Source organism: Chelonia mydas, chromosome 14 (assembly GCF_015237465.2).
Source record: "Chelonia mydas isolate rCheMyd1 chromosome 14, rCheMyd1.pri.v2, whole genome shotgun sequence".
Classification (NCBI taxonomy): domain Eukaryota; kingdom Metazoa; phylum Chordata; order Testudines; family Cheloniidae; genus Chelonia; species Chelonia mydas.
In genome coordinates, this window is record NC_051254.2 from 11,130,688 (window position 1) to 11,151,482 (window position 20,795).

Here is a 20,795-nt window from a genome sequence, read left to right on the forward strand (position 1 = left end):
ATTTGAATGGCAGTTTTCATTTCCCACCCCCTCCCGCAAAGCACAATTAGGGAATAATTGTTTTCAAATAATAACCACTACTTTTGCATTTAGTTCTTTTTTAACACAAGTGGCATTTCCCAGATGATTTGCTCTGCATTAGACGAGAGTTTAGAAGCTCCACAGAACAGACAAACAGCTGTTTCTTTGAGCACTAGGAGTTTTATTAATCCCTTCTTGCCTCTAAAATGTAATCATCCCCTTTATTTCTAGAGGTACTAGCGATAGTTTCCAAATAAATGACAATCAGAAACAAAAGGTAGCTAACAAACCTGTTTGTATCATAATATATATTATGATCCTGTAGCCTGACATTTTCTCTCGGTTTACCGTTTATCCCTTGAACAAAGCCGATAGAGCACTAATAGTAAATGCCACAAAAACCTCTCCTTTTCTGAAATGCCACTCGCTTAACATCTCGGTAATGAATATTATCCCTACCAAATATGAAGATGTTTATAGATTGTATTGAAAGCCAATTTTCACAACAGGGAAATTACTTTATATGAAACCATTCAGGTTTAACTTGAACATTAATGACTTGAGCACCATTCTCTAGGATTGCTGAATGGCTTCTTACACTGCTGGGCATGATTGTGGCCTGGCCTCCTGGGTGCCACCCTCCTCCCTCTCCTGCCCCCACACTATTGTTTCAGATGCTTGTGAAGAATCTGTAATCTCTAAGCAACTCTCAAGTCAGTGGCGCGCTTTGCGTGTGTACAGAGTTCTTTCCTCAGTTCACTCTGTAGCCATCTTATTGCATGCTCACGTTTTCCATCACCATGTGGGAGCCTGTGTGTGTGTGTGTGTGTGTTCTGGAAGAAGGTTAAGGGAGGAGAGTGGGAGGGAAATGCTCTGTGTTCTATGAAGCTGAAAGTGCTGATACCTTGTCTAAAACTAGACGGGCCAAACTCCTCCTTAGCTGGTGCAAAAGAACTTTATTTCAATGGAGTTACACTGATTTACACCACCTGAGGATCTGGCTGTGACAGGTTTCTAAAAAAGGAAATCAAATGGCCATCAAGGCACACTTTGGCCCAGAGCAATATTACAGGTGGGGGTCCTAAGAAGAATTCCCCTTATTGGACTTGTCCCTGAATCATTCTACCTGTGATGTTCACTCCTAGTCCCCATGGAGGTTCTGCCCCATAACCTCGCTGAGCTCAGGGGATGTATAGAAAGGAGAAAACATCCATTTTGAGGCTCTGTGCTTCTGTGATGCTGATCAGAAGGTGGGAACCCTTCAAAGAATTAGCCAAATCACCATCATTGGACCAGAGAGAGAATGACTTTATAAGCCTGGTAGTTTGGTAACTCATCTAGTAAGTGGAAGATCCAAGCTTGTGTCCTTGCTCCAATAACTATTTAATTATTTATACAAATTGGAACAGTTTCAACAGGAGAGATTGAGAGAGACCCTTGCCAGAATATCCCATAGCCCAATGGCGAGGGCACTCTTCTCCAACCTGGGTGGCCCATATTCAAAATTTCTTCTGCACATCAGGCAGAAGAGGATGGAATGAACCCTCGTCTGCCACATCCCAGGAGATGTGGGCTGAAGCTTATCAGTGCTGCAGTAGCACAAAAATTTGCCTGGGAACAAAATGTTTTCAGGTCATGCAAAACATTTCATTCCACCCAAAACACGCTTTCGAGTCATCAGCACTTGTTGGAATTTTTAAATTCTGTTTGACCTGAACCCAATTATTTTTTCTATTTTTCAGAACTGCTAACAACCTGAAAAAAAAATCAATCATTCAGCCCTCTCTACTCCTGAGTCACGTAGGCCCTTTTGAAAACTTTCCCTGGGGGCAGATTTTCAAAGGCACAATGGGAAGCTAGGTGCCTGACTCCCATGGAAAATCAGTGAGGTTAGGGCACTTAACGTCCCTTTGTGTCTTTGAAAATCTTCCCCTATTAAATCCAGTTGGGATCTCTCTATGCAGACCTAGTTTACCTGGGAAGTGCTCAGATACCAAGGTGATAGGCTTTATAGAAAAATCCAAGATAGAGCGATGGAAAAAGAGATACCAAAATGACAGAGTTTAAAAAAAATTCTATGGCAGCATGAAGTACCAAACAGGCGTGAGTTGAATTTCCAGGGACCAATCTTTTAAATCCCCATTAGTGCTAACCAAAAGTAAACATGCAGCTAGGTTAAGTTCAAAAACAGAAGCTAGATTCATCATCAGGCATACTGTGTGCAGCAAACATTTCCTGACTACTAAATCTTTACTTGACAACATGTGTGTATTTAAATTGAAAAAATGTATCCCTAAATTAAAATAAAGTCGTTTTTAAGAGATAATCCAGTTTCACATAAGTAAGGAGACTGCAGGATCAGACCCTGAATTAGGGCCTGATCTTGCAGAATCTTAACACTCAGTATAGCTTCTGCTGCTGTAAATAGACCCATTAAAGTTAGCAAATCCTTCACCCACTAACCTCACCACCCCATGGTAACAACTCCCCTTCATCATCCCTCCATCCAGCGACTCCACTACACAGCATCTAAAAACTCTTATTATTTATTCCCATGACCCAAATCCCACAATCCTGTGTAGCTGCATCCTGCAAAGGACTGTGGGATAGATCGTGATGTCAGATGATATTCTGGCCATTCTTTTGGGTTGCAGATCTAAAACGGTTAAAAACCATGGAACTATATAAAGGCACAAAAATAAGTTTGTCTATATCAACTTTTCAGCCTAGTAAATAGCCTGTGACTTTTAGGAACTTGGAATAAAATTTTTAAACTGAATGTTTGCTGAAATCAAAGGAGAAAAATATATTGTTATTCCAGACTCAACCTTCTCCATTGCCGATGTTCTACACTGCAGCTAAAAGCTTATCTGAATAAAAAGACTTTTATTTATCTGCAAAATGTCAAGAGATAGCTGGCGGTTTCTGGCGTCAGGTTGATGTGAAACAGAATTTTGTTTGCCCTGCCTTCTTTCCTTGGCAGCCTACTGCATCAAGGGAATTGGTTTAGATAGAAAATATATAGTGCAATTTGATACAATTCTTTTAAAACCATTTTTAACAGGCCCTGTTACAGACCTTTCAGAACAGATACCTAATGCTGTATCTAACATTCCTTATAGATCCAGTCTGGCAAAAAAGTTATGCCTGTGAGTAACTTTACTTATGGGAGTAGTCCCAAACTGGGCCCCAATTCAGGAAAGGATTTAAGCCTGCACTTAAATTCTATTGCGTCCTTCCTATGTAAGAGTGCTTTCCTGAATGAAAGGCTGAGATTTCTCATGAGACTTCCAGTAATTCCAGTGTCACATTGGAATATTGCAAGGGCAGCCTCTATTGCAGGCTTTGTTTTGTTTTGTTGGATACTTCTGCCTCATTGAAAGCCAGAAACACAGAAAGATACAAAAAATAAAAAAGAACAAGGCGGGGAGAAAGCTAAACCAACTTTTGGAAACTTGAAAATGCTCAGGTTAGGCTTGGTCAGAATTTGGGGTGAACTTTCAGCTGTGTTACATTTTATCTGAAATGATTCACCATTGCTCTTCTTGATTAAATACAATACAGTCTTCTCCAGCCTCAGGATATGGGTAAATCCCATCTACTAGGGCCCAGATTCAGCAAAGCACTTACATACATGCATAAATCCCACTAAAGTCAGTGGGACTTAGGCACATGTTTAAAGATAGGCAAGGGATACATTTCACTTAAGCCCTGATCTGAGGATTTAAGTGATGCATTTGCCTTCTGTTGGCACAAATTTCACCAATCCTGAACAGGACAGTCAAGCCCAGTATATTTGGGTATGTGTGTATATATTTTGCAAAGGTAATTTGAAAGAGGCTGGAGGAATGGAAACATGTTCTTTAGGGGAGATGGTGCCACCTGTTGCCAAAGCTAAAGGAAGCAGGCGCTACAGCGGAGGGTTTCAGCTGCATATAAATCTGTTGTATTCTTCTGGCAACTCACAGAAGTTACTAGATCGCAGGCCCTGGTTCTCATGGGAGACTTCAATCACCCTGATATCTGCTGGGAGAGCAACACAGTGGTGCACAGACAGTCCAGGAAGTTTTTGGAAAGTGTACGGGACAATTTCCTGGTACAAGTGCTGGAGGAACCAATGAGGGGCAGAGCTCTTCTTGATGTGCTGCTCACAAACTGGGAAGAATTAGTAGGGGAAGCAAAAGTGGATGGGAACCTGGGAGGCAGTGACCATGAGATGGTCGAGTTCAGGATCCTGACACAGAGAAGAAAGGAGAGCAGAAGAATATGGACCCTGGACTTCAGAAAAGCAGACTTTGACTCCCTCAGGGAACTGATGGGCAGGATCCCCTGGGAGAATAACATGAGGGGGAAAGGAGCCCAGGAGAGCTGGCTGTATTTTAAAGAATCCTTATTGAGGTTACAGCGACAAACCATCCTGATGTGTAGAAAGAATAGTAAATATGGCAGGCGACCAGCTTGGCTTAACAGTGAAATCCTTGCTGATCTTAAACACAAAAAAAGAGGCTTACAAGAAGTGGAAGATTGGACAAATGACCAGGGAAGAGTATAAAAATATTGCTTGGGCATGCAGGAGTCAAATCAGGAAGGCCAAATCACACCTGGAGTTGCAGCTAGCGAGGGATGTTCAGAGTAACAAGAAGGGTTTCTTCAGGTATGTTAGCAACAAGAAGAAAGTCAAGGAAAGTGTGGGCCCCTTACTGAATGAGGGAGGCAACCTAGTGACAGAGGATGTGGAAGAAGCTAACGTACTCAATGCTTTTTTTTACCTCTGTCTTCACGAACAAGGTCAGCTCCCAGATTACTGCACTGGGGAGCACAGCATGGGGAGGAGGTGACCAGCCCTGTGTGGAGAAAGAAGTGGTTCGGGACTATTTAGAAAAGCTGGACGAGCACAAGTCCATGGGGCCGGATGCGCTGCATCCGAGAGTGCTAAAAGAGTTGGCGGTTGTGATTGCAGAGCCATTGGCCATTATCTTTGAAAACTCATGGCGATCGGGGGAGGTCCTGGACGACTGGAAAAAGGCTAATGTAGTGCCCATCTTTAAAAAAGGGAAGAAGGAGATCCTGGGAACTACAGGCCAGTCAGCCTCACCTCAGTCCCTGGAAAAATCATGGAGCAGGTCCTCAAGGAATCAATTCTGAAGCACTTAGAGGAGAGGAAAGTGATCAGGAACAGTCAGCATGGATTCACCAAGGGCAAGTCATGCCTGACTAATCTAATTGCCTTCTATGACGAGATAACTGGCTCTGTGGATGAGGGGAAAGCAGTGGATGTGTTGTTCCTTGACTTTAGCAAAGCTTTTGACATGGTCTCCCACAGTATTCTTGCCAGCAAGTTAAAGAAGTATGGGCTGGATGAATGGACTATAAGGTGGATAGAAAGTTGGCTAGATTGTCGGGTTCAATGGGTAGTGATCAATGGCTCCATGTCTCGTTGGCAGCCGGTATCAAGTGGAGTGCCCCAAGGGTCGGTCCTGGGGCCGGTTTTGTTCAATATCTTCATTAATGATCTGGAGGAGGGTGTGGATTGCACCCTCAGCAAGGTTTGCAGATGACACTAAACTGGGAGGAGAGGTAAGGATAGGATACAGAGGGACCTAGACAAATTAGAGGATTGGGCCAAAAGAAATCTGATGAGGTTCAACAAGGACAAGTGCAGAGTCCTGCACTGAGGACGGAAGAATCCCATGCACCGCTACAAATTAGGGACCGAATGGCTAGGCAGCGGTTCTGCAGAAAAGGACCTAGGGGTTACAGTGGACGAGAGGCTGGATATGAGTCAACAGTGTGCCCTTATTGCCAAGAAGGCCAATGGCATTTTGGGATGTATAAGTAGGGGCATTGCCAGCAGATCGAGGGATGTGATCGTTCCCCTCTATTCGACATTCGTGAGGCCTCATCTGGAGTACTGTGTCCAGTTTTGGGCCCCACACTACAAGAAGGATGTGGATAAATTGGAAAACGTCCAGCGGAGGGCAAAAAAAATGTTTAGGGGACTGGAACACATGCCTTATGAGGAGAGGCTGAGGGAACTCGGATTGTTTAGTCTGCGGAAGAGAAGAACGAGAGGGGATTTGATAGCTGCTTTCAACTACCTGAAAGGGGGTTCCAAAGAGGATGGATCTAGACTGTTCTCAGTGGTAGCAGATGACAGTACAAGGAGTAACGGTCTCAAGTTGCAGAGGGGGAGGTTTAGGTTGGATATTAGGAAAAACTTTTTCACTAGGAGGGTGGTGAAACACTGGAATGCGTTACTAGGGAGATGGTGGAATCTCCTTCCTTAGAAGTTTTTAAGGTCAGGCTTGACAAAGTCCTGGCTGGGATGATTTAGTTGGGGATTGGTCCTGCTTTGAGCAGGGGGTTGGACTAGATGACCTCCTGAGGTCCCTTCCAACCCTGATATTCTATGATTCTATGATTATTTAACCATTTGATTTCAGCTCTAATTCAACTATTTAATTATCTTTGAGTCAGAATTTCTGTCTCTCTCTCCCGTTGTCTCTCTCTCTCCCCAGGAAATTGTAAATGATACACATGGAACAGCATGAAGACCAAACTTATTAAAAAATCAGAAAGTAAATTAATGTCTCTAAACAAATTGGAACCATTTGAATTCTAAAAATAGACCCCATCTGTCAATTTTTTGGTACCTGCACATTGTGTGTATGCTATTTATCACATTATTAGAAAAGTAGGGAAGGATGTATATTGCCACTTCAACCCCCCACCCCCCAAAACCACATGACAATTTAGCAATCTTATGGAATGTCAATTAAATATAATTTGACTAGTTGCGGTGAGAAAATCTACAATCTACAATGCCACAGTTCTCAACAAAGACGATGAAAAGGTCCCTATTGGAACTGAATTTAGTATCTTTAAACATATTCATGTTAGATGGTATTGGTTTTAGTCTTTGCTCCCTGGTGCCAACATTTGTTAAAGCTCCTATTGTAGCTAGTCAAAAAGTTAGAAGAATTATGAATATGTACATAATTTAGCAATAAACCCTGACAAAAATCAGATCACAGGATTCAAAGATGTAGCCACTATGTTTGGCTTTGCATCTGCCAATATAAACACATGGTAAATATGCATTCATATACATTTAAATGTCAATAGATTTATAGACCATTTTCTTAGTTCTAGGCATGATGCAGACAACCTCAATATAATTAATGTTATGATTGAATGCATCAGAAAGAAATCTGGATTTATCACATCCAAGAACAGGGGGAATACAGAGAAGCAGTAGAGTGACCTGGTGAGGGAAGGAAGAGGTATTTTTCTAAAGGGGTAACAAAATTCTGGGAGAGAGAAAACAGCAGCTGGGTAGGAGATGGGAAGATAAAATGGTAGAAGTGATAACTTGCAAAACTTCAGTGGGCACAGATAAGTGCACAATAAGAAATGATTTACTAAACAGAGGATGAGATTTTCAAACCTGCCTAGGGGATGGCCAACCACCATTAAAAATAATGGTAACTAGGTAACGTAGCTCGTTCTTACATCTCCAGCGTCAGGGGTAGCTGTTGCCTCAGGCTCTCCTCTGGAGCTGTGCCTCATTTCTCTTCTATTCTGCAGTTTCCCTCTTCTGGAAGGGTAATTTAGTGCTTTAGTTTCCCTTCTGGTAGAACAGTTTGGCCTTCCAGTCAAACTATAGAGTCCTCCCCTCCTGCGGCAAATAGAAAAAGTTCAAAATGATTTTTCAGCTCTCCCTGACTTCCATAGTTCTATAGCTTTGGTGCTGTAGGTGTTGTTCAGTACTCCTTCACGTCCCACCCCACCCCGAACCACAGTTCTCTCCTCTGCTGAAGCAGGGTTGCTGGAAAGCAACCATCATCTGCCCTCCCAAGGCTAAACAGTTTCTTCCTTAGCCCTGCCTTGAGGATTGCTAGAGACATTTACCTTCATGGGCTAAGAATCTTGTATTCTCTTGTTGCAGGTGTCCAATAGTCACTTGCTATCCCCAGGCTAAATGGTTTCTTCTTCCTCCTGGAGATGCAAGCACCAGACCTCACGCCCACACCATTATTTTTGTGGCTCCAGGTACTTTCAGTCACTTTAACTTTCCCAGGATTCCTTTCTATTCCCTTGTCCATCTTTAGGTGTCCTCACGGCCTGCTTTCTCAGTCTTTTTTTTAGTAGATATCAGACCTGGTATAGGGCTCTCTCCCTGGTCTCTCTCCCTTTTGAGGGAAGGCTGTTCTTTCCCAGCATGCCCTAGAGCAACCTACGATTCCCAAGTTCCCTTCCAGAGAATTCCCTCCTCCTATGCTGACTTGGGACTGAGCCACGCTGGACCTATAACCTCCCTTAAAGGGCTAGTGCACATCCCGTTACAGGTGTTCAGCTCCCCCAGACAGGTTTGAAAATCCCACTCCAAAGAGCACCCATCTAAAGGCACTGGAGTGCCTTTCATAATCACATAAGCCAACTTAGTAATCAAAAAGAAATGCAGCAGAATCCTTTCAAAAGAGAAAGACTCCACTCTGGCCAACGATACCAGCCCCAGAGTACACCCATTTTAGCGCTCACATTAACTTTCACTCCCCAAAAGCTTGGGAAAAGAGATATGGGCCTTGAAGCATGTCCTGAAGATTGACACATTTGGCCTATTTTGGAGTGAATGCCAAAGTCCCAGGCTCTTCAAATAAAAAGCCCTACCAGCAGTCCTCTCCCTTTTAACTGCTCTCTCAACATTGAGACCAAGGGCACTTCACTTAAAAACAGAGGCGAGTGAGTGGAAGATGAACAAGGCTAGTCGGGATCAGGCACTTTCCTAATTTATACAAAAATTCAACCCTGAGGAGGAAAACGAAGATGCAGCCTGTTCAGAACCATTAATCAACTGCCCACTGTCATTTTTCACTTTTATACCCAAATATTTAAATAAGAAAGAGTTGCCACAAATTCTACAGATGAAAAAGGCACTTAAAAAAAAAAAAACCTTTAGATTCCAGAACCTGTCAATTACAGGTCATTTTGACTGCAGTAATAGTTTGTTCTTCATTCATTCCCAGAAGGCTACAGTCATTTGCATGCTTTTCATATGAAGCATGGAGGGCTTTGTGAGGGCTTGCCAGTTACAAATATCAATCTTCTAACAATGTCATAACATCCCTCCCGTGTTTGTTAATTTTGCGCTAAATAATTTAGTTCGTGGTCACCTGGGGCAGCTTATTATCCTTGGGTTGGAAAAATCATTTTTAAACATAAGGGACTTTACTATGGAAAAAGATATATAGCTTATCCCACATTTAAAGCATTTTAAAAAGATAACTGTATGTTGTTCTGTAGCAGTTAATCCCTTCTTGATCCATAGAAGGGAATCCTTAAAAATTACTTCAGAACAAAAGCATTTGTGCCCTATGTGAATGGTTTTTCTGGCTGTTCTAAAACTTAATTACAGTGCAAGCTTAAGGTGCATGTTTAGAATATTGTTTTAACTCATCTTAAGGCAGATTTAAAAGAACATTGAATCAAGTTGCAAATAATAGAAACACGTCTTGACTGAGCAATGAGATTATACTTGTAACCACATCAAACCATGGATTAACACACTGTTCAAGGGATCAGCCTTCAACTTTGGCTAGAGGATAATATAATTTTCAGCTTTGTTGGCACAGTACTGGAAGTTTGCACTGGGTTTGATCTTGCTCCCAACGAAATCAGTGGGAATTCAGAATTGAGACTGAAACTCAAAATTTCACATTTAGGTTAAGAAGGAAGTTGGATGACAAGACGAGAGGAAACTGGCAGAACCGGGGGAAGTTGTGCTACAATGCTAAGCCTGTAGAAGTGGCTAAAGTCTCACTTTGAACACACTCTGGATTTATGCTATTGTAACTCTGACTTCAAGAGAGCCTCTTTTTACTTACAGTGGCGTAAGTGAGTTAAGAATCAAGCCTGCTGCCCTTACTCAGGACATGTTTGTAGTAGAGAGCCTGAGACACAAGGCCTTGTATCAGAAGCCCAGTGTGAGGCCTAAGGCCCGAACTAAAGTAGTGGCCAAGTTTTGCTGATATAAAGCAAGGTTAGCAAAAGACAGGCTGCGAGCTGAAGACAGGCTCTGCTTGCATGCATGCTCACAGAACCTGGCAAGAACAGGGCTGCTATTGTAAAAACACACACATCTCTGAGAAGTGCTAGGCACAGGACACTCACGCAAACTCATTCCAGAAGGATAGTTCCAGAATACCCCAATAGTCAATATAGTACAAACACCTCCTCCCCAAAGATAACAGAAACATGTGGACCTCTCAAAGATAAGGTCAGGATGACAGTGTGATGGATAGAGATGCTTTGATCGAACCAACATGTACAAGGTAATGGGCGGTAACAAACCACGTCGGGGCAGCAACTAACACTGTCAGAGGGGCAATACATAACTTGCTTATACTGGTGTATAAAATGGATTCTCAGCGGGAGTGTCTTTGGCCAGCCTCGGGGACAGTGGAAAGTTCCACCACTGACTGATCTGCATCCATTGTCATGGGCATACGTGTCTTAGTTTTCACGTAGAGTTTGCCAGGTGCTATTAACGGTGCTTTGTCAGCAATAAACCTGACTGAGTGCCTCTGCAACTTTTAAATGGAACTTCTGGTTATTGGATGGTTTGATCAGGGTCTGCCCTGCCAGCTACCTGCGCAGGGCTGGGACGGCACACAAAAAGAGCACACACACACAGCGTGTGACAACAATGTTCTGAGGGGAGAAGAGAAATTGGTGGCAGCGAGATGGCTACACAGGTTTTTGTGTCACTCCAGAATTCCCGTGTGTCAGGAACAGTCCTGGCCTGCCCCTTGGGGGCTCAACTCTAGCTGCATTGACTCATCAGCACAAAGCAGCTAGAGCCAGGACCGAAGATTCTCTCTGCTTTTTAAAGTTGTCAGTGATTACACAGGTTGCAAGGCAGTGGAGGAGAAGACCAAAGACTGATCTTAGATCAAGCCCTCAGTCCAGCAATACAGTTAAGCACATGATCTGTTCCATTGACTTTAACGGTATTACTCACGGAGTCAAAATTAAACATGTCAGAATTACAGGACAAGATGTGGTAAGAACCCCTTTCAGTCCGTCTTGAGTGCACCTCCCAGGAGGCACTCTGCTGGCTTTCTGCACCTCATCTGGGGTGGAACCACATGGTTCTACCACTCCTAGACTGGATCACTGGGCTGTGCAGCAGCCTCCTCATTTCCCAATCATGTTAACCCGACAGGCCAACCAAGTTTGCCATCTGCAAGCCTTTTCCTTCTGGAGCCTGTGACCGTGGCTGATTAAAGTGTCTCAAAGAACACCCCCTTCAAAACAAAGCATTCTCTATTCTTTTACCCAAACGTACCTAGCACCCAGAGCAAAGAAAAAACCAATCAAAGGCCTATACGCATAATTCACACCTATAACTTAATTTTTCCTTGCAAACTTTGGAGAGTTCCCCCTCACCTTTATCTCTGGACTGGTGAAGCAGGCTACCCTGCTGCAGCTTCTGCCTCTCTACGTCTCCATCAGAATGCTGACAACCCACCCAGCCCCTTCCTTTTTGCAGGATGATTCCTTGAACTGGCCAGTGTCCTTTGATTTCTTTATACTTGGTGCCCAAACTGCCATGTAACTTTGCTGGCCCCAAGCAGCATCTTGAACTCTAAGGTAGCTTCTTTACAACAAATCACCCCGCTCCTGTGCTTGAGAGCTTGCTGGGACAATCTTTATCTCAATCATTGTTCAGGGGGACTGGAACAATTTTTATAGTGGAGGTGCTGATGATGGAAACCATGTATTTGGTGTTTGTTATTAGTTCTTCAAGCCAGCCCCACTGTTATTGTTTTAACTTTCCTGCCCGGTTCCTTGTGATACACTGTGGGGTAATATCACTCCATGTGATATCACCCCATAGTAAGTAATCCATCATACACCAAAAGACAGAGGTATGCACAATAGTCATAAAAAATACACCTAACTCAATTATTCTCCACTACATGTTTAAATGCTTAGCTGCACTGAGGCTGCAAACTACCCAATCTGACACTGATGTAAATCAGGTCTAAGTCTACCAAAATCAATATAATTATACTGATGGAAAACCAGTATAAGGGAGATCAGAACTAGACTGGAGAGAGTAAGGGCAGAAAGAAAAATAATTTCACCGGTGTTTCTCTTTTGAAAAGAAAAGGGTAGATGTGATCTGAGATACGCCTGGCTGAAAGAGGAATGTGGTATTTATGGATTATTCCAATACAGATAGAGAACCAAAAAAGAACAGCGGATTTTTAGAAGGTATCAGCATAGCACAACATACTACTGATGCAGTGCTCAAATAAGAGAAAATGAAAAAGTTGTAACAGAAAATTTTAAGCTGTGCAATGACATACTGTAATGGTGGTATCTAAAAAGGCTGTGTCTGCTTTGTACAGATGCATTAAGACAGAATTGAGTAGAGTAGAGCTTGGCAATTTGGAGAAAATATTTTATCAAATACATTATACTAAGGGCAGAGCATTTTAGAAAAACAACGTAATAAGGAGAGAAAGGTCACACCACAGTAATGCTTGGAATTTGTGAGGATGTCATTGTAATGATAGACTAGATTTTTATTTTTTTTTTTAACCATTTGAGAATGTTTCACGTAAAACTTTTAATATTCATGGAGCAAAGGCACAGAACAAAGGGATCCTGTATACCACTGGAGAAGCAATTTAGACTGGAATTAAATGGAATTTGTGATGTATAGAGTTCAGTGCCTGCCCTCATTCTTTCTACCATTGATATTAAGATATTCTTTCTACCATTCTACCATTAATATTAAGATTCTGTATAGTCAGTATTAGGACAGAGATTACAGAATGAAGAAAACATCTGCTCTGTGGAAAAGCATTGCAACCACACTGACCAGAAAGTAGATGGGGGAGGTATTTGTAGAATCCAAGAATATCATATTAAATAAATATAAGGGGCAATGACTGCTTTTTCAGGGGTATGTTAACAATTCATATGCTCTGTCAAATATTACAAGTCCTGAGTGCTGTAAAGCTGATTTTTCAAAGCCAATTTTCTGTTGAGTAAATTCGTGGTCTTATATGTCAACCAATAAGGACCACGAATGCACAGAAAATAGCATGCCTACAGCTGTTCCTGCTAGCATTTGAGTGTTGTGGAGATGCCATTCGTTTTATATCCAAATAAATGTACATCAAATTGAACTGAGAGATGTGAAGAAAATTTTCTCACACTCTCAAAGAATCCAGATTAAGGGATGTAAACTGCATCCAGATTTTGACTAGATGTAACTCCATATTTTTGTGTGTCAGATACAGATCAGCAGGGGTCAGCTTCATTAGCCACTCTTATATGGGAGTTAAAGGACTCTTATGACAAAACGTATTGCTTAATTCATCACCCACTTAATAACGTTGGTCCCGAAGAGGGGCACTCTGCTGCAGTCAGATTGATATCAAGCATAAACCATTAGGAAGTCTGTGGTAACAAATATGGCTGTAGTCTCTGATAGGGCAGTTTGCATTTACGTTTCTAATAATGTGATAATTAAACATCATTAGGGATTTGGTCCTTAGGCAGTGCTTGTAATAAATTTGTATCATTATCAAAAAAAGAAACTGATCAGGTCAGCATTTATTTATACAGCACATGTTTAAAAGTACTCACAACCCTTACTGATTTTGCTAGTCTTGTTATGAGTCTAGCTTGGCAAATTGAGGTCAAAGGAGGAATTAAAGCTAGGGACTGGTGAGAAACCTGGAAGCATTGAGGTGCCTGTTTAGGATTCTTCTTGCTCTTCAAGTTTTGAGTCCTGAATCAGCAGAGCACTTAAGCAGTGAAAATAGTGGGACTTCACCTAGGCACGTGTGCAAGATGCTTTGCTGAATCGGGGCTACAATTTCTGCAAGCCTATTTACTACTTAGTGGCTTTTCTTTCTGACTCTGCTTGTTGAGAAGTGGTGTTTTACTAGATCTCAACCCAGCTCTTCTTTGTCTCCCTCCTTATCTATGTCTCATTGTGTTTTGTCCAAGACTCTAAAAGGACTTTAATCTGATGTTAACACTTTACCAGGCATTTCCTGTTCCTATCACTGGCCCACTCTTGTGTTCCAGTTCAGATAGAGGTTCCACAAAGCAAAGTCCTTCCATCTGAACATACCGTCTGCCGTTCTTTACCTGAATTGCCCAGTATACAGTTCATAATAATTTTTTGGCAGAAGTATTTAATAAGCTGGCAATAAACAAGCGAGGACCACATATGCTTACCAGCATCTGCCAACATAAGTAGATGACTTTTTGCTGTCCCAGAAACCTCTCAAGTATAATGAGTTGAAAAAACCTCGCACCATCTCCTTCAGCTCATGTTGTAGCAACTTTTGTTGCTGCAGCAGGGTCGGAATAGAATGATCAATGGTTACATGCCACAGCATGCCATGACTTCACTTCCACTGTCATGATTTCACGCAGAATGTCACGCAAAGCAAGACAGAGAAGTGTGAAAAATAGACAACCTGCTTCTGTTCAAAGATTAATTGGGAAAATATTGCCTGATAGCTGTAAATTCTTTAGGGACAGGGACTGTATCTTCCTCTGCGACTACTGTGCCGAGTGCCCCGTCATTGCTCAAAAAATAAAAATAATAAATTCAGTAGGTCAGATCCTGATCTCACTTACACCGGTGTAATTCTCTTGACATTCAAACAATGACATTCATATATATAAAAAGAAAAGGAGTACTTGTGGCACCTTCGAGACTAACCAGTTTATTTGAGCATGAGCTTTCGTGAGCTACAGCTCACGCTCATGCTCAAATAAACTGGTTAGTCTCTAAGGTGCCACAAGTACTCCTTTTCTTTTTACGAATACAGACTAACACGGCTGTTACTCTGATTCATATATATCCTGCTCTAAGGTATCTATATCAGAGACTTGTGAGTAATTTGAATTGCCACTGCTTCGGCAGCAGCATGTTTGCTGCACTTTCTGGTATGATTCACAGAGCTACATGTTTGCTTATGATCACTGTGATGGAGCTGACATGGAAGTCAATGACATTCATCTCTATGACTGGTCTACAGAGGTGATCCTGCTTGATAGGCTGCTCAGGCTACATTCCTCTATTTCACAAAGTGATTTCCACACAGTTATCTAACACGCTGCAGCACATTCCAAAACCTAGAACAGGAAATAATCGCAGTATCTTGGACAGCACAATGCAGTTGGTGTTGAGGCTTTTATTGTACAGTCCAACCAAAAAGAACTTGGTGCAAGTCTGGGGAGGTGAGAGTGGGCAAAGGCATCTTTATAGAAATATACATTTTGTGCCCTTTCTGATCTAGGGGCTATCCAGACACCAAACTGGTCACACACACAGATTATAGCAGCCTGAAGGATGTTCTAATCTAATCTAGGGGCCGTTATAGCAGCCACGTACAGGGACTCCCCAGCCATGGCCCCATCAGACAAGCTATGCTGCCTGTAATAAATGCTGAGACAGAAGGCCTAAGAGCCACTACAATTACTCTACTCCACAAGAGGCTCCCTGTACCCAGAGGGGATAGTTTGGTGTCCAGCTAACCCGGGTTTAGAGCTGCTTTGCAGCACTGAATTAGATACATTCATGGAGGATGGGTCCATCAATGGCTATTAGCCAAGATGGGCAGGGTTGGTGGTGTCCCTAGCCTCTGTTTGCCAGAGGGGCACCTGGCATTGGCCGCTGTGGGAAGACAGCATACTGGGGTAGATGGACCTTTGGTCTGACCCAGAGTGGCCGTTCTTTTGTTCATTGAAGCAGCACAAGGTGGCAGTGCTATATCCGTGAATCTGACTTTTGCATGGAATGGTGACTGCTGTAGATTTGTGCCGCTGTGGAACTGTCTTTAAAACAAAACACCCCCCCCCCCACTAAACACACAAGAGGAGCCCCTGAGAACTAACACAGTATAAGTCATTAGCCAAAATCTCTGAATTTTAGAGATGATGTCCTGGAAACCATGTTAAATGGCAACTCACTCTAAATATTCAGTCTGCAATATTTTCGTTCCAAACCTATGTAGATGGGTGATTTGCTATGTAATTGCTTTTCTGGGCAACTTGTCCTCCTAAGCCAGTCATTCATGCTGCAGAAAGTGCTGGAGTCGTCGCTGTATGTTCACAACAAATTTTTCATCTTGGTTAGAACTATTAAGCAAAGGGAGGGTACAAGCTTTCACCGCATTGGGGGAAATTTATTTATTTAAACTCTCAGAGCTTAGCCGAAAACACATCCAACAATTTTGGGGATTAAAATAATAATCATTATACTTAGCTGTGATGTAGCAAAATATAAATAAAAATGAAATCAAAAGTAAATAAAGCACTAAGCGAGAGAAAAAATCTTTCCAGCATAGACTATATCATTCAAATACGAGCCCTATATGTAGACATCCATCAGCTGTTCTTTGTCGTTTAGTGTTTAACAGAACTAGTGACACAAAGAGGAATCTACCTGAGGCTGAATAAATTAGAGTGGAGCTTTAGCACCACTATATATATGTAAGCTTAAGATTCATTTATTGTTTAATAGCCAACTTTTTATAAGTGCTTTAAAATCCACATGCTGACTCAGATTGTCTTAAATCTGGGTTGGTGTATTTTAAATCTCCCTCTTGCATCCCAGCATAATTCTTATTTCAGTTCAGGGCCATGTTCGGATTTCATTCATAGCAGCTTCAATCCACAGTAATGACACTGAGTCCTCTGGTGTTACTCCAAATTCGTGTAAACGAAATCAGCATTTGGACCCTCTACATCATTTAAGGCTTCATAAGACTTACTTATTTAGACTGCTGTTCACTTCTCAGCTTGCACACTACTTCCAAGTCCAAGCTGATGTAAGTCACATGCTTATGGGCCAGAAGACACTGCAGCAAGTAAAGCTACTAAGAGGAGGAATGTAGGAATGAGGGCATTAAAGTCGGCCACTCGCACTTTAATGCACACCTTATTTTGGCTCCTCAGCACCAGCTTAGACTCCCTCAGAGTTACATGTACATCAGTAAGTGGGTATAAGTCAGTCTGAATGAGTAAAATAGCTGAAGGGAGTCTGAGCCCTGGTTTACACTGGTGTGGGGGGGAAATCGATTTAAGTTATGCAACTTCAGCTTCAACGCAGCTGAAGTTGACGTACTTAGATTGACTTATCGTGGTGTCTTCACCGCAGTGAGTCGACTGCTGCCGGTCCCCCGTCGACTCTGCCTGCGCCTCTCACGGCAGTGGAGTACAGGAGTCGACGGGAGAGCGCTCGGGGGTCGATTTATCGCGTCTAGACTGGACGCGATAAATCAATCCCCGCTGGATCGACCACTGCCTGCCGATCCGGTGGGTAGTGAAGACATACCCTAAGTTAAGGCAGTCTGGCTTACACCCCTCTTTACACATCACCTACTGAGCTAGCTCGAGTATGTGTATCTGAGCAGGGAAATCACACCCCTAGCTCATAGCGTAGACTTAGGGCAGGTCTGAGTCAATGTAACTTACATTGCTGAGGGGTGTGAAAAAGACACCCCCCTGAGCGGCGCAAGTTACGGCGACCTAAGGGCTGTCCACACCGATACTATGTCGGCAAGAAACGCTCTCCTGCTGGCACAGCTTCCATAATTATGCTGACGGGAGAGCGCTCTCCTGTAGGCATAGAGCGTCTTCACCTGATACGCGTGACAGTGGCGCAGCTGCGTCAGTACAGCTGTGCTGATGTAGCGCTTCTAGTGTAGACCTGCCCATAGCCTGTGTTGTTTGTCTTGTGTCCTGTCCTCTTTGCGGGTGGTACCTTTTATCAACCCTGTGAAGTGAATGAAGATTCAGAATGTTTGTCTATTCTCTGCACCTCCTTGCTGAAATGGATGCTTGACCTAGGATAGCTGCATAATGATCACAAATAGCTTTGGAGACCCTCTTCAGTGCTGAAATAACTTATTTTGAAGGTTCTTTCCTTTTCTGCATGTTCGGTTAGGAACATCTCATGGTAGGTACAACTAATATCACTGTAAATTTTTGTTGTACGTGTGACTGATATTACTGCATAGCTTCCTGGATGGTTTTTAAAGCTTCAAGGCTGTCCAGTGCCATAAGACATTTTTGTAACCAAGTAGATTAATAATTGTTATATAAATACATATTGTTATAAATATAAATTGTTATAGAGATGATATAGAACCAGACAGTCATGCTGTGTGTACAAACATCCACTGCACCTGATGTAAAGCGATGACTAAGGAATTAGTCATGGCAAGAGTGGACTAACGGCCACCTAATTACAGCCCTATTTATACTGCTTCAAATTATACCTCTTAGGACTTGCTAGGCTGCTGTGTTTGTGCACTTCAATCAAAATCATTATGAAGTCACACTGCTGAAAAGCAGCATACAATTATAAAGCTTACAGTAGAAAAAAATGGTGTTGAAAACCAGCCCAGTATTAGAAGTTTGCAGTCTATCTCATGTACATTCACAGAGACTAAAGAGTTCTCTACTGGTCTGTGTGACACGGGAGGGTGGCACTACCTGGTCCTTAATACATGGGATTAATAGCAGCAGCCCTTTCTCTCTCCCCTTGCACAGAGGTTCAGGGGAATAGAAAAAGGTCTGCTGGAGACACAGAAAGAGGAGAATGGCTGGGTGGGTAGCTAGTGTCCCTACTTTGTTTCTCAGAGATGTGGTATTCCCCAGGCAGGGAAATGATTTGGTTGTTGCTCTTTGTACTTAGGTTACCTGGTTCTGATTTGTGTTTACACAGATTCTCTCCTACTGAGGAGACCTTTGTGCTTGTTGCTGTTTTGCTTCTACCCACTTGCTTCTCTGTCTTACCATTTGTTTGTGCTGGGTGGAGAAAGAGGCAGAATGGGGACAGGAATAGCATCAGGCTTGAAGGAAATGGGGGCAGAAGGGTTTGTGCCCGAAGTGCACATTCTCCTCCAGAACTTGGAATGGAACCCAAGATTCCTGAATTTCACCCTTGCTCTGCTGCCAGCAAATATATGGGAAACCCACTGACAAAATGCACATCCCCTCTAGTGCTGGTCCACATAAAGGATGACAACCTACTACTGACATAATTTACTCCATTAGCTCTAGTGGCAGAGGTTTACATTGCAGATACAAAGGTTTCAATCCTGCTGACAACCCAGGTTGGCGTCAATATGATGCCACATTACGAAATTTTCAGTTTGTATCTTTACAAAAAGCCTATGTTAACAAAACATTAAAGTTGCAGAATCAAGCACTCAAAAGTTAGGAACTGCCACAATTAGGGCTTGTCCACGCACCAAGTTACTGTGCAGCAAGCTGGTGTGCTGTAGATTCACATAATGGCTTCTGCACTAACTTCCCATGTAAACAAGCCCTTATGGTTACCCGTGCAACCTTAATTCAGTCCCCTTGTGCATATGCATTATGATATAATCTTTAATTATGTGATCACTTATTATTTTTCCCACAGAACCCCTACCCCATTCAGTTCACAGGAAGGACAGTGCCTGGGGGATGAATCACAGCTGCGGAGTGAGGGAAACTTGCCTGTAAGGCCTCTGCCTCATTTGTGGCAGAAGTTATAAGGTGTGTTGTGAACGAGACAGGGAGTGGGTAAGCACCTTGATAATGTATTTGGTTGTGCTCCTTAGCTAAGAAAGCACTGGCTTGCGAGGGAGGAGGGAACTGGGCAGGTCCATACTAGGGCCTACTGCATTAGGAATAGCATATATTGTGTCTGTGTGGAGATATCATAAGAAGTGCTGCTGAGTGTGCTGTCTTTAGTTCACCCCTAACACAATCAGTGTGTGTCTTCCCCATGCAGCCAGAATGGCTAAGGGAACCCCTACTCAGCAACATTATCCCTGTCCCTGAAGTGTGCTTCTGGCAACAAGAGACAGAACTTAGCTCTGGCTCCACTCTTTCAGATCTGTCTGATTAACTGTAAGTTCCTTGCCCAGCAAAACAAAACAAAGAGCCCCACACCTAATAACTAACCAATAAACCAACAAGAACAAAACCCCGCAGGAAGGGAATAATTACATCCATAATTCCACAAGGAGCAGATGGGGATCTGTAGGGCAAGCGACCGATTCTTAAAACTATTAGGCATGAGGTTGCCTACACAAAATTTCTGTGAACTTGTGCACACAGTTAAAGCGACTGGCTCTCCAGACGTGAAAGTTCACACCGAGCAGACAGGACCTTGCTTTTGATGTGAATCGAAAGACGCTTACGCAATAATCGCTGCATCAAACTGAGGGTTTTTTCCGAGCTCAGAAAGGTAAGGAGATTTGAATCTATTCTCCAGCTATACCGAGCCTGAAAGTACAAAAAATACCGAGTCCCATTCTTCTCTGTTGGTCAAAAAGAAAATGTTGCCATCCCAGAAATATCAGATAATTGTGTATTATTGTATTGCAGAAGCTTCTAGGAGTCCCAGTCATGGATCAGAACCCCACTGTGCTAGGTGTTGTACAAACACAGAAGAAAAAGTCAGCCCGTGGCCCCAAAGAGCATGGATGTTTTCTTCCTTCTATTGTGATCATCACCAGACTGCCTGTAGAACGATTTCAACTTCTAATATACTATGACTCTCCTGCTTCACCTCAACAGGATTCATTATGGCTAGGCTCCTGGGCTACTCACTTCATCTGTACCTACAGTAATTACTATAGCAAGTGTGCAGGCCCTCAGTTATCTTGTTTGCTCTCCTATCTATTGAGGGTGAAACAAACAACAGTCATTCTTTCTAATGAATGCAATCAATC